Consider the following 13,428-nt stretch of genomic DNA (forward strand, 5'->3'; position numbering starts at 1 on the left):
TGAGAATGACCTCTTCCTTGTTCATGTGGTATGCCATGCGGAATTGATCATAACATGAAGGTAAGGAGTGCAAAATAATATCTATTGCTAGCTCCTCGGGGAAGTTCACATTAAGTTTCAGCAAGCGGTCCACAAATCTTTGCATTTTCTACATGTGGCCCGTGATGGGTTCTCCATCCTTCATCCGGGTTGTTATCATGGAGGAGATGATTTCATACCTTTCTTGTCGTGCACTTTGATGGTATCTTTCCATCAATCTTGGTGCATTTCAAAAGGGTAGTAGTCCTCGTAGGACTTTTGGAGATCGGCTGTCATAGTAACCATCATGATGCATGCCACCTTGGTGGCATCCCTTTCATGTGCCCTAAAGTCAACGATCTCTTGAGGAGTAGCAACTGTCTCATCAATCTCCTTAAGCTCCTTATCGAGGACATATTCTTTGTCCTCGTAGCGGGTAATCATTCGGATGTTTCTGATCCATTCATTAAAGTTGGATCCATCAAAAGTGACTTTCCCACACAAGTTCATTAGAGAAAAGGAGCCATTAGGATTAGAGCCAGAAGCAACAGTGTTTGCAGACATCTGAAAAGAAGAAAAGTTTAGGTTAGAAATAGAGATAGTCCTTAATAAAACACCCAAATGTAGTATTAAGGCTAGGACCCAATCACAATATATTCTACTTAGAAGAGGTACGCCGTAATCTAAGTAATAACAAGGTAGGTGAATGACGATTCACCAATTTCCACCAAAGTCGAAATATTAAAAATAATTAATTTGGTTCTTAGAAACTCCTATATTCTTTTGAGATTCAATGAACTTTTCAAAGGCATGTTTCAATCTCGAGTGTGCCCTCCAAGTTTTGTGACTGGGATGCCGAGGATCACAAAACGAGATGTGAAGTAACCATGCAAATTACTTGGTACCCTTAATAAATTACCCCTCAATCGATGTGCCGGTTAACCACACACGCTCCATTGATACTATGATAAATATTAAGTCACCTTTTACCTACCTTGTTAAGTCCAAGTTAGTGTGCCGGTTAACCACACACGCTCCACTAACGACTTAGACAAAGTGTAAAGTGTAATTTCATGGATTAGCACCTTATTCTCATTTTTCCTAAAGTAACTAAGATTAGGAATTTAATAAAACATTTAGTTACTTTATAATATTCATCATACTTTTAATGATAATTTATAAGTCCTTGTCTTACCCGTTCGGCTAACGACCCTCCACCAGTCAAGCAAGCGGTGGGTGAGAGTGGACACCCATTAAGTTGCCATTTTATAGGCAACAACGTTATACCCACCTTATAGACCGGCTTCGTGAATGAGGCGTACTAGCGGTAAGACGACTTTAATCTTATACATACATACATACATACATACATACATACATATATATATATATATATATATATATATATATATATATATATATATATATATGTATGTATGTATATATATATATATATTATTATTAACTTATAATATTATAAGTATAAGGGTTAGAACTAAAGTTTTAATCAAGACTTTACTTGTTCCAAAACTTGAGGGCAAGTTTTGTAAACTTTCAAAACTTTTCATTTCTTGTAACTTATGAGTTTATTAGGGAATTAAAAATGAAGACTCTTCATTTTTATAACCCATGTGTTCTTTTAATGGTTTTTAAATAAAGTGACTTTTGGTTTTCCATAACTTGAGGACAAGTTATGGACTCCATTAAAACACATAATGATCATGAATTAATCTACCACATAGGTTACAAATAATTCCTATGATCATCTAAACATCATAGGATCAAGAACATGATTATGAACACTTTCATGAATCAGAAATTACACTTAAAACTTGGTAATTTTGATAACTTGTTGTCGTAAATAGATTAGCAAAGACATTACACCATCTAAAACAGGTTTTTAAGTACCAAAACAGTTTAGGGTAATGTTTCTAGTCCATTTCCAGCAACTAAAGTCGAAAATCTGCATTCTGAGGCTCCTACTCGCCGAGTGCATGAACCTACTCAGCGAGTAGGTTGAAGATTCACATGAACTCGGCGAGTTCCCCCATTGACTCGGCGAGTTCATCAGTCAGATTGCAAAAATATCGACTTTTTTCAACTATTTAGCACAAATAACAAACAAACTAAGCCTAGGCTCTGATACCACTGTTGGGTTTTGAGCATTCTAACACTTCCTAAGTGTACATGCAACCCTAATAACCTTGGATCTATGTTTGTCTAATTATCATGCAAAGTTGATTTCCAAGGCTATGATCCTATCTAGCATACATGGGGAACAATTTTAACTTGAATAATAGATAGAACTACATACCTTGTTGTTGTAAGTGTTTCTTGAAACCTTGTGAGCCTAGCACCTCAAGTGTGATGCCTCAAATGCTTCATACAACACCAAATGCAAAGTATAAACTTGAGAGAATACTCTAACACACTCAAAATCGGCCAAGCCCTCTTGTTTCTCTTAGTGTAACCGATTTTGGGGAGAGACATGGTCCTTATATAGTGTGTTGCATTAGGTAAAACCCTAATGTAACATGACTCTTCATTTCTCAATCCATGGGTTAACTCCATGGAGCATCCTATGGGTGGAACCCAACTTGATAATCCATGGAGCCTTTTAGCCCACTATATAAGATATGGAAGATTTACATAATCTACCCATATATTTAATTAGTTATTATTTTGATCACTTAATTAATTCTAAATTAATTCTTGATCAGAACTAATTAAATAATATTATTAATATATTAGAATTTGCAATATATTAATAACCATATGTGTTATTTCTCTCATTTAGTTTATCCAATTGCATGGTGCCATGCAACCCAAATGGAGCATGCCGGGCCGGGTCAAGTATTTACCAGAAATAGTTATGGACTTAGATACCTTATCGAACAAGCATATCTTTTATGGGTTGAGATACTCAATTCACTATAAACAATGCTCTCATACCAATCTGTCACCCCCCAAAACCATGAACGGAGGAAACTTTCTAGAGCGGACGACGTCATGTACAGTATCACAACAATGAATAATAGTAAACAAGCAACAACATCATCCATTGCATTAATAATATAATTTCATACATGTGTGTTCTGTCAAGTTATATAGACACTAAAATATACATAACAAAATAAAAGACGAGTCTTGAACGAACTCCATCTTCTCAAAAGCCTGGCACCTGTACCTGTCTACTAGTGACCTGAGAATACAAGTTATTTTGAAAGCGACTATCAGCTTAAAGCTGGTGAGATCATAAGTATATTAATGTCTGTGTTTGTATGAAAGCATTTTTAAGATGTTATGTAAGATGTTTTGAACTCTCCTAGAAAACCCTATGTTTCCTAGTAACTGTAGCCTTCTACCAAGGCATCTAGTGTCTGTGTATGTGTCTCTTGTAAGAGTGTGTGTTTTCCCACTTTCGACTATCATTAACCAAAAATATAGGTTTTACATTACCGTTCATCGTGTGAGTATTTACGAAGTGAATGTAATGGGAAAATATCATAGTACTATAGTATTTGTAATAAGTGACTACTGTTGTACTAACTACCTTAAAACAAAAGGTGTTTAAAGTAACATATGATCGACCTGTATCCTGCTACCGACTCTAGTAAAACGACGATGTAAGACGCTGTAAGAAATGACATTTGGCACCCGTAGACCTGCAAGTCCCATTGTAGCGAGCAGCAGTGTGTAGGATAGTCAATCCAGTATAGATCTATATGCAAACTCATACGCTCCCCAATTAAGGAGATTTTGGATACAAAAACGGTCATGGCAGGAAGTGCCATGACCCGTTTAATGGTTCACATAACTGCATGAATGTACATGTAATGAATGTGCTAACTGTAAAGTGTACTCTTTCTCTGTCTAGCCTGCATGTACTGTAATGTTCTGAGTGTACTAGTTGTAATGTGTGTTCTCTCTCTATCTAGCATGTATAGTAATGTATTGTGTGTACTAGCTGTAATGTGTGTTCTCTCTATATCTAGCATGTATAGTAATGTACTGTGTTTACTATCTGTAATGCATGCTCTCTTTATCTAGCAAGTATTGACTTATGAATGAACTGACTCATTGTATGATTCTTTCTTCTAGTAATAGTTTTAGTATCATCCTAAACTACCCCTATGGTAGCTTACAAGTAATGTATGATCATGTTTGTGAAACCCTTGCTACCCAAAGGTATGGAACTGGTTGAAAGAACTTTTATGTCTATATATGTATACATAATATATAACTAATATTTATACGACCTTCGGACGGATAACCGATGCCCTAAAGCCACATCCCAACGAGGAAAAGGAGATAAAGCGAGATGGCCTTCCTAAGCCCTTTAAACATTACTTATATAACTATACATACATAGGCATGCATTTGATAATAAGTATAAAAGATTTTAAGTAAAAGTATTTGACAAGTAAAAGAGTTTGTAAAATAGTTTGAAGCAGAACAGTTTGGTAAACAGTTTGAACAGTAAGCAAACTATTGGTTTGGTAGTTATTAATCACATGTGATTGATATAATAACTATAAGTATTCAACTTGTATTCCCCCCCCCATAAAAGCATTTAAAAACATTTAAACCATTGATTAAGGGGTATGAACTCACCTGTAGTGAGTGGTACGGATGAACTAAATATGTAGGATTGCTAGGTGTCAAGTGAATACTTGAACACACTCTATGATCCTAGTTAACATATAATATCACATATATGTATCCAATTAGTCTTTAAACAACTAATAAACAAAGTTAAGACACCCTAGGACATGCTAAACACCTTATACAAGTGCTATAAGTCCCAAGGTGTAACAACCCGAAATTCATATCCTTAAATGTAACCTTACTCGCGACTCGTTCCGATCATCTAATCGCCGTTTCCGATTTCGTTTCCGATTCCGACATTTTATTAAGTCATTAATGTATATTTTATTTGATGACTTAATAAGTGTCTTAATACCCTTAGAACTCATTCTAATGTCTTATATTAATGATCAGAACATTTCTAGAATCAACCATATCGGGTTACGACAAATTGGCCGGGTGCGACCAAAAGCCCCGTCTAACGCCGGTATCGGGTAGAATTCTACCGTGTCCCGAACTTGGACACTATTTAAAGTGATCCAAGTCTTCATTTTGAAGCTTTTTCTCCATTCTACAACTTTCACTCCAACCTCTCTCCTCAAACTAGAATTAAAGGTCCAAATCTCAAGTTTAAGGTCTCAAATCTTCAAGGTACCTTCCTATACTCATTTTGCATCATATTGAGCCTTCAAATTCGAGTTTAAACCATGGATTAGGACCATTACCATGATTTTACGGCCCTAGAACAGTCCTAGGCCGCAAACTCATATAAATGGGGTTTTTTGAGCAACAAAACCCTTCCAAACCACAATTAGACCTTGTATATGGCTAGATGACTTAATGAAATGGAATTAGAATGCCTTAAACCATGATTTAGAGCCTTACATATGATTTTACGGCCCAGGAGGGTTCTTAGGCCGTAAACCCATATTTAAAGGGTTTTTAAGCCCTTAAACCCTTCCATGGCTCAAACAAGACTTAGATACGACTTTTAGAATATTGGTTATGGACCTAGAACACTTCAAACATGAATTTTGAGGGGTTTGTATGAGTTTACAGCCAATGCATGTGCTTGGGCCGTAAACTCCTCAAACATGGGTGTAAACTCACTTCTAAGGTGTAAGAAAGCCATCCAACACCACCAAAAGCCTTGGAATAAATCATAGAACCAACCAAAAATAGTTTAAGGACCTTAAACACATCAAAACTCTTCATTTGAGAGTTTACGGCCATAGAAGGTGCTCCATGGCCGTAAACTCCTAAAAGCATGTCTTATTGTGCCCAAAAATCATTTTAAGGCTTGTAGGAATTTTTAGAATCACATGTGATTAACTTTGAGACATTAAAAACACATATTCATGGGAGTATGAGAGTTTACGGCCATAAGCTCCATGCTAAGGCCGTAAACTCCCTTAAGTGTTGTTTATGGTGATTTTAATTCATTCCAAGCCTTAGGTAAAATTATTCCAAGCATTTCTAAGTGATAATAGCCATTTGTGACCCATTAAGCTCCATAACCCTTGCCAACATAAGTTCACGGCCGTGAAATCATGTGTGGGTAGTGTTTAGTCCGTAAACACATTAGGAAGTTTACTCTTGGGGAGTAAACTCAAATCCCAAGTCCTTCGCTTCAATTCCCGTCCGTAGATGTCACCCGGGTCACTCCAAACACCCGTTTTGAGGTGTTTTCGTTCGTTGGAGTGTGACTTCATATCTTATTAGAGTTTATGAATTTAATTAGATATATTTGTATGCCATTTCATATTACATAGGAACATCGTGAGTAATCAGGCCCCGAACCGACGTTTAGTGTCCGAAATCGTCGCATTTCCGAGTCTGGTGAGTTCATACCCCTACCCTTTTTCCGTGTTTTCAATGGTTTTTCAATGTTTTCAGGGGGGGAATACAAGCAAAAAGTACAAGTGTATTTGTACTTAAACTGATTTTCAACTCAATGGTTTTACTTACTAAATCTCTTGATTTCTAAAGATTTGTGGTAACTGACGTTTCGAATTGCAGGTTAAACATAGATTTCTTTTAAAAAGTGTTATAACTACATTCTTTTTGAATAAGAAATCATACTAATCATATTTAAGATCAACGAATGTAATCGAATACGAATACGAATACGAATACGAATATGAATACGAATACGAATACGAATACGAATACGAATACGAATACGAATACGAATACGAATGTGAATACGACTACGAATGCGAAATGACGCCTTTGGTTGAAACTAAGACTTCGAATATACAGTTAGTGTACTCCTTGAGTGTCACCAGAGTTTCGAATCTAATATGAAAATACGCCTCTGGACCTCTACTGAGTTTCAAATTTATCCGCCTCAGAATGTCGACAGAGCTTCGAATACACAACTAATATACTCTTTTGGAACTTAGCAGAACTTCGAAAATACTGTAATGTACGCTTCTGTGTGATTCCAAATATTCGAAAATACAACTAAATTAGTAAATAATAACCATTCTAAAGTAGAATAATTAAGGGTTTAGAATACTTAACCAATACTACACATATGGGAATTAATATTACTTCGAAATCAAACTTAAGAAACCAATCACCACACATAGAAAAATATGGGATTTTCCTGGGATAACATAACAACCAGTAACGAACCTAGATACAAATAGACAACTCAACACATAGGAAAATATGGGATTTTCCTGGGATAACATAACAAACAGTAACGAACCTAGATACAAATAGACAACTCAACACATAGGAAATTATGGGATTTTCCTGGGTAGTACAACAACACATAAATAGATAAAGTAACAAACGAATAACTAAAACTATAAGGAAAATATGGGATTTTCCTGGAATGACATAACCAACCATTTTCTAAACTGTAACAAAGGATAACCAAACCGTTTTCATAAGAAAATATGGGATTTTCTTGATCAACAACTCTTCCAGAAAGTAAAGGAACTCGTTCTTTTCAAAACTAAACCGCTTATGAACTCCCCAGCTTTATGCTGATTTTCAAACTGCTTGTATTCTCAGGTCAGCGTTAGACAGGTACACCGCAACCATTTGGAGAAGACGGAGCGTCCCGAAGACTCGTCTTTACTTTTGTTCATATTAAATATGTAAAACACTTGTACAACTTTACTTTCAAACAGATGTAAACAATATTATGTAATGTAATGTTTTGTTATTACTGCTTTACTATGTGCATTGGATTTGATACTCAACGTGGAGTCAACCCCGGAAATGTTTCCGCCTTTGGTTTTCGGGGTGTGACAGATTGGTATCAGAGCTGATATTGTGGCAGAAATGGTTGCCTAAAGTGTTTCTAGATCGATTTGAAGAGGAGGTAGTGGCGGCGGAGGGTTGTTGGTGTTCTTTGAGCTAGGTCTTTTCCTCGGAGGCATTTCGTCCCGAAATTCAAAGATTCGAACACAGATCACGAAGTGAAAAGAGATATGAGAGTGAATCTACTGCTTCGGGTCTTCAAGCTCCTAAGTGGAATCGGGTCTCCGCTTGACATTCCAGCGAACCCTCACTATCAGGGTGTGGCTTTGTTACGCATGGTTAACCTCTCAATCTACGATCTCAATTGATTCGTACGTGAAGGTTCGGATTTTCATTGGTTTTGATCTCCTCAAAGGAATTACTAGGGTTTAGTCAGGTCGGCAAGCCTTACGAATAAATATGCAGAATATCAGATGGTTGCTACTGAGTCCTGAAGATAGCTCGGAGAGGGCTATGGAATCGATTCCTAACAAGGATCTCGAAGAGTCTAAGGTTCCACAGATTAAGTTTTTCCACACTTCCCAAGGCGTACTATATCTTTCCAGAGTAAAACCTCCAACAAGTGGGTACACTTTCACATGGTAGAGTAACTAAGGGTCCGATGGTTCTAAGGGAAACTTCTATATGAGTCTACGATAATAGTCGATGGAACCCAAGAATCGACAGGTTTCCATGGGTGTTCCCGGTGTCGACTAAACAAGGATTGCATCTAAGTGTTGTAGGGAAAGGCTAGTGTGCTTGGGGTTCAAGGAAAACTCCATTATGGAGTTTACGGTTTTGTGGTCACTAACAAAAGAATTTACAGTCGTAAACCATTGAGTTTACGGCCGTAAGCTCCTCCTCTTTTGACCATTTGATTGTTTGAAGCCTTAAAAGTCCCTAGAAGCTTTTCTACTTGAAGTATGTGTCTATGGAAGGAACTAGGGCACCATTTCACTCCTATTTGGAGTTTACGGTTCCTAAACCATTTTCCTTTAAGTTTACTACCGTAAACTCATATGGTTTATGGTATTTTGGGGTTTTCAAGTCCTTAGTTGATCAAGTAAAGGATTTAGACATGTTTCTAAGGCTTGTGAAGGACTTAGGCACACTTTGGCACCTTTACTTGGGGTTTACGGTTCAAGATTTTCTTGAACCATAAACACCTTGTTCTTGGTGTTTTTGGGACTATTTCTTGATGTAAGGGAATGTAACAAGCTTTATAAGACTCTAGGATAGAAGTACTTACTATATTGAAGCTTGAAATGAGCAAAAAGTCCAAGAACACTAGTGTGTGTTCTTGGTGTAAATTGAATAATCAACCTTTTGGAATGATTTCACGGTTAGAAGTGTGTTAAAATACTAGATTAAAGCATATAATCACTTAAGAAGGCTAGAACACTTACTAGATTGAAGATCTTGAAAAACTTTTGGATGATACTTGAGTGAGAAATGGGTTTGGATCTTGAGATTTTGGAAAAAGTGTAAATAATGACTAATTCTCATATATATACTCCCAAATTTAGGGTTTTTGGCAAAAAATATTTTATTCAGGCAGTAAACTCTAATTTTTTAGAGTTTTGGAATAACAGTGTTGCACAATAACCCTAGTGCATCCTCTCTCCTGATATCTCTAAAGTGTAAATCCTGAAATACTGAAACTTATTCTAAACAGTCTGAAAATTAACAGCAACTGTTCTGACTTCTATTGACTTGATATCTTTGTACAGAATAGAAATTTCGCATTGTCACAGGCTTGGCCTTAGGTCCATATATATATATATATATATATATAGGGTGAGGAGTGCATGTGAGGGATGGACACTAGAGGAGCTTAAGTGTGTGCATTTGAAGGTGTTCTAGAGAGAGAGAAAAGAGAGTGTGTGTGTGTTATTGTGTGTGAATCTTGTATCCGGATCTTCATTCATATCAATTCATACAATATTCATCATCTTCTTCTTCTCCTTCTCTTCTATTTGATCTGACATCATCCGTTTGATTGGGATTCCGCACCATCAAACGGATTTGATTGATACACATACATTTTTAGGGACTTACAGTAATAGGTGTTAAGTCGGTTTGGGAAGAGTGTTTGTTAGAGTGATAATGCATTCTATGTGTATTTTTTCAGTGCTTTTAGTTTTATCCTTGTTATTACTACTGCGAACATTTTGTACCGCATTTAGCGAGTACTAGCTGTATGAGTATTTTGATAATTAAAAATGATGAAATTTCATAATATAATCCCTACCAGGTCTTTCTATAATCGCTTGGGGTATACAAGTAATGTATAATTAAGATTGGAAAAACAATCGACTGACTGACTCTGTCCTAAATCCACAACCAGACAAGGAACATGAAATACGTCGGAATCACTCACTCTAAGCCTACAAATATTAATTATAAATGTCCCTAATGTATACACTAAGCCATCGTAGCTTACTTGGGTTAAACCCGACTACATATGTGTACCAAAAGTTCACACTCCTAAATCATCTCATGATTCTAACATTTCTTCATCTCCTGTGTGTGATAAACAAGATATGTCATGGGAAAGAGTATCTTGGGTTGATAGTGATGGTAGACCCAACTTCAAAATGGATTGGGTTCCAAAAAGCAACTAATCCGCAGTATGTGCTGGAGCAGCTATGGAGGAATATCATCAGACTTCGGTAGGTTGATAGTGGCTGTTCCAGGCACATGATAAAAGACATCTGTCAACTTCATTACATTCAGAACTTTAATTGAGAGTATGTATCCTTTGCGGGAAGGAAGAAAGAAAGAATCACAAATAGGGATCCTATTTAATGGCATGATGAATATTAAATATCTTAACTTTATTTCGGAATTGAAACACAGTTGAGGCTAAACATGTTGTTGCATATGCATGTTGTTCTCAAGTTATCTGGATGCAACTTCGATTGCTGAATTACGGTTCGCGTTTTCTTCTCGATACTTCTATGTTTTTCTTAAAATGATTCGTTTTGAAGATTTTTTTTTAATTTGTGCATTTATTTTATTTCCTTGCTTCCCCATGCACAAATTAAGGGGGAGAAATCAAAATACATAAAAATTATAAAAAATAAAAAATTCTGAAAATATGTCTTCTTTGGTAAGTGTTATAGGGAAGTGATATGAAGTTTAGTGCTAAAGGGCAATATGAGATGCGTGTAATGCACTGAAGCTAAATTGTTTAGACTTTGTGTTCAATGTGTTGGTAGGCACGAAGGATTCAAAATTAAAAGACTAGACACAGCTGACAATGAAATGACTAGATAATATTAACTCATATGGACTTAGATAGTTTCATTTGGACTAAACATACGATGCTTGGATAGATTGAACAGTGAGATAAACAAGGGAGCCACAAGATAAATTAAAGCTACTTATCATCTAGAACTGTGGCTCAACCTTTCTTCGATTACAGACTAATGTGCTTAATTCTGGTGCTGATAAGGTGACTGGGGGGTTCTGATAAAGTAGGTCTGTGTGAAATTGTTTTTCTTTCTTATCCTCTCGTCCAGTCATATCTTGCCCCCTTTGCATGATCGGAAGATCCGACCTGGGTCGCAACATATGCACTCTATTTCTAAGCTTATCTCTATCTATCTATGTCAGTCGTATGTTTTCCACTTTGTGTGATATGAACATCCGACCTGGGACACAACATATGCACCTTTCTACCTCTCTAACCCTCTATCTATGTTAGTTGTATGTTGTCCCCTCTGCGTGATTGGAAGAGATCCGACCTAGGGCACAACATATGCCTCTCTATATCCATCTTCTCTCTAAAATAATTGAACACTCACCTAAATTAAAGATCTCTTTGGAATTCCTTGATTGCTAGGGTATGTCATGAACTGGGGAATATGTTCTAGTGAACTTAAAATTGAATTGGTTCATGACTAAAGGTTGACTGTAGATCTTGCTGCTGAATTTAAGTGGACAAAAATATCATTGGTCGTCATCAGCAAAATGGTCTATTTAGGAATATAGTTGCAATGTCTTATCACTTATAATATGTCCAACTTGTCAATACCCTTTGTGTTTAGGTGGATGACAATATTGGTGATTGACCAGAGCTAAACATGCAGGTGTGTGTTGATAAACGATATAGAATTTCTTATCAACTTTAATCCCAAAAAGTTTTAAATTTAGTTCTTATTTTTTTTTTGGTTAAAGTTGTTCATATTTTTCCTGTATGCACAAATATAAGGGGAGAATTAATAAAATCAAACAAAAAATCATAAATTTAAAAAAAATCCAAAAATATTTTTACTTCTGTTATATTTCCTTTTCAGAAAATTAAAAATCTAAAAATATTTTATTTTGAGTGTATTTTTAATTTTAATTTTATTTCTTAGTTATTCCTATTGTATGCTAAGTTTATTTTTACTTTTATTTTTTATCTCAAAGTTTCGTTTGTCTTAAAAAGCGAATTAAAAAAAAAGAGATTCAATGAGACTGTATTGGAATTTTCTAAGCAAGGAGAAGTAACTAGGAAATGAGTTGATGGTTATTACACTTCACTCTATTTTCACAAGGAATTGAAGGATTGAAACTGCACAAATTGTTAGTTAGGAAGTATCTTTCAAAGAACTGTCGTATTTAAGGAATTAAAAGTCTAAAACTATACAAATGTCATGGCACCAGGGCGATGCACCTCGCAAGGCATGATTATAGCTGAACGTCTCGCCAAGGGCCAAGTTAACGTGTTTAACTTGAAAAACTGTATTGAGATCTTTGATCTAGGATATACATGGGCTAACGTCAAAAAGGCCATGAGTAGTTCTTCGATACTCAACAAATCGCAGTGCGTTCCTCCATGTTCACACAGATACTGCAAGTAGTCTCCTTCTGATCCAAGGCTGGGTCCTTGAACAACTATGGTGAGAAGGGTCTTTATAATTCTGTGATCCACAGAGACTTTTTAGTTATGGTTAATTTTCAAGGCACAATGGTGATCATTAAAGAATTCTCATTCGAAGGAACAAGAAGTGAAGATTATTTTTCAACATTCAATCTTTCAACCCCGGAAGTAAGGTGGAGCTGTACTTGAAGTTATGTGATAGTTGCATTGAAGCCTCCTCAATCAATTTGTTGCTATCTATGAACTTGTTGAAGTGATCCAGAAGAATCAGTCTCTCTGTTATTATCTCTGAAGTTTTTCAAAGCTGAAAAGTGTTGATTTTCATGAATTTTTACAAGAAGCCACTACACCCAATGTGCGTTCAAGGTCAAATCTTTGAAGGAAACCCACCTTTTCAAGATAAAGTCATTCATGCAAAAATTCATTTGTTCATTTTAAATTTGTGAAGAAATCGAAGATTAAAGCTGAAGCCAAGAATGAAGAAAAGATTGAAAAGAAACAAGAAGCTAAAAACCCACGGGGAGATTGTTAGGACATAAGAAAAGAAAACTATAAACCAAGGGGGAGATTGTTAGGTCATAAATTGTGGTTTATACTTTGCTTTTCATAGGCTATTAAAGTTCTCGGTCTAGGACCGAAAACACCATGTTTTGGTGTTGTTTGGACCAAAATCACATGTGACTTCGGTTAGGCTT

The sequence above is a fragment of the Lactuca sativa genome, chromosome 9, assembly GCF_002870075.4.
Source record: "Lactuca sativa cultivar Salinas chromosome 9, Lsat_Salinas_v11, whole genome shotgun sequence".
Classification (NCBI taxonomy): domain Eukaryota; kingdom Viridiplantae; phylum Streptophyta; class Magnoliopsida; order Asterales; family Asteraceae; genus Lactuca; species Lactuca sativa.